Source organism: Oncorhynchus nerka, linkage group LG4 (assembly GCF_034236695.1).
Source record: "Oncorhynchus nerka isolate Pitt River linkage group LG4, Oner_Uvic_2.0, whole genome shotgun sequence".
Lineage (NCBI taxonomy): Eukaryota > Metazoa > Chordata > Actinopteri > Salmoniformes > Salmonidae > Oncorhynchus > Oncorhynchus nerka.
The window spans coordinates 28840297-28842430 of NC_088399.1; the positions used below are offsets into that span (position 1 = coordinate 28840297).

General features: G+C 41.6%; 2 non-coding genes across 2 annotated transcripts; both read left to right on the forward strand.

Annotated features, from left to right (window-relative positions):
- The first annotated feature begins 1039 nt into the window (after positions 1-1039).
- trnaa-ugc (transfer RNA alanine (anticodon UGC)) lies at positions 1040-1111 on the forward strand. Its single transcript has one exon. It is a non-coding gene; the product is annotated as a tRNA-Ala (tRNA).
- Positions 1112-1560: 449 nt separating this feature from the next.
- trnat-cgu (transfer RNA threonine (anticodon CGU)) lies at positions 1561-1632 on the forward strand. Its single transcript has one exon. It is a non-coding gene; the product is annotated as a tRNA-Thr (tRNA).
- Positions 1633-2134: the final 502 nt, after the last annotated feature.

The window sequence follows — 2134 nt, forward strand, 5'->3', positions numbered from 1 at the left end:
AGTATCTCTACGATAGAGCCACTTTACATGTTTCCTGTCCTACAGTATTCCCCAACTTATCTTTTGAGAGTATTCACTTGTTAAATTAGCTTTTGCACAACTCCCACTTTCCACAATGTTGACATTCTAAAAATGAAATAGATGTACAAAGCCATCTGTTTTTGTTAACTGAAGAACATGGGTTCAATCCCTGTTCGACGTTTATGGTAGATAGCTGATATTATGGAAATGTACTTTCATCACAACAGTGTAAAGAAAAGGTAAATTGTCTTGATATGGCCACTGCGACCTGTATGCTCTAGTCGGCTGGCCCTCGCTACATATTCGTCGCCAGAACCACTGGCTATTTTGTTATTGACTGTGCGCTTGTTTGTTCCATGTGTAACTCGTCGCCATAACCACTGGCTCCAGGTCATCTGTAAGTCTATGCTAGGTAAAGCTCCGCCTTATCAAAGCACTCACAGGCGGCCTAGTCCTTGCGCAGCCCTTCCAGCTGCAGTCAGAGCAGGAGATGCCCATCTGTAAATAGCCCACCCAATCTACCTACCTCATCGCCATATTATTTTTATTTACTTTCTGCACTTTTGCACACCAATATTTCTACTTGCACATCATCATCTGCTCATCTATCACTCCAGTGTTCATTTGCTAAATTGTGATTACTTCGGTACTATGGCATATTTATTGCCTTTAAAAAAAAATCCCTTCTATTTTGTTATTGACTGTGCGCTAGTTTGTTCCATGTGTAACTCGTCGCCAGAACCACTGGTTCCAGGTCATCTGTAAGTCTATGCTAGGTAAAGCTCCGCCTTATCAAGGCAATCACAGGCGGCCTAGTCCTCTCGCAGCAGTCCCTTCCAGCTGCAGTCAGAGCAGGAGATGTTCACCCCTCCGCGTCCAGACTGCAAATGAATTGCACTGCTTTGCTTTACCTTGGCCAGGTCGCAGTTGTGTATGAGAACTTGTTCTTAACTGGCTTACCTGCTATAATAAAGGAGAAATTTAAGAAAATAAGAAAAAAAAAATTCTTTCCCAGAAAGGGGGTGTAGCTCAGTGGTAGAGCGCATGCTTTGCATGTATGAGGTCCTGGGTTCAATCCCCAGCTTCTCCATGTTTTTTTGCAAAGACCCAACTTCTACTTTCCAGAATGTTGAAATTCTAAGCAGGAAACAGAGATGTGCTAAATAATTTGGTCTTTTAATCTGAAGAACATGCGTTCAATCCCTGTTACTACATTTATAGAACAGAAGTGGCATGGTTGCCAACTTTTATGGCATCATTTTCAAAAACTGAAGTTCATGTTTTCGATCCCTGTCCGTACCTGTTTTAAGAATTGCTGCTATCATTTCATTGTAGTTTCAATGGAGTGGTGTATATATAAAGTACAGTGTATTGATATTGCGTTTTATCTGCAAATTAAATGGGATGGAAGCTCAGAGGGGAGTGCATGCTATATATGTATGAGGTCCTTTCTCCACTGAGTTTGTGTGCCAAATTCACATTTGCACAACTACTACTTTCCCGAACGTTGATATATATATATATATTGCAGTATAGAGTGGCATGGTGGCCAAGTGGTAAGGCGTCGGTCTCGTAAACCGAACACCATGGGTTCAAATCCCATCTGTGCCTTTATAGAAAAAGCTTCAAATTCCATGGAAATGTACATTCATTTGAAGACTTTGTAGAAAAATCATGTTGTATCAATATTTGAACATAACTATTATATTAAGGGCAAGTATCTCTACGATAGAGCCACTTTACATGTTTCCTGTCATACATAAGGGAAGATTTTGGCAGTACCTGTATGGTTAGTGAGAAAGTCCATATTGCAAATGTACGGTCCCTTACTAGACGTCCGAAATCGTTTGTAAAATTCGCGGACGGCGTCGGGCCGAGAGGCAGGGCCGGACCTACCAGGAAGTCATCAAATGAACTTTGTCGGACATTCGGTTTCCGTTTTACAAAAATAATAAGATTTAGGTCATTTTTCCGCCGTCCCGGAAATTCCCACAAGAGGGCATAAGCAATCATATTGGTATTGGACAAAACATCACGATTCACGACGGGGCCTTATCTCGAAAACTGAAAATATTTAGAAGGCGAAACTCGGTGAGCGTAGGGGCGGCATAAT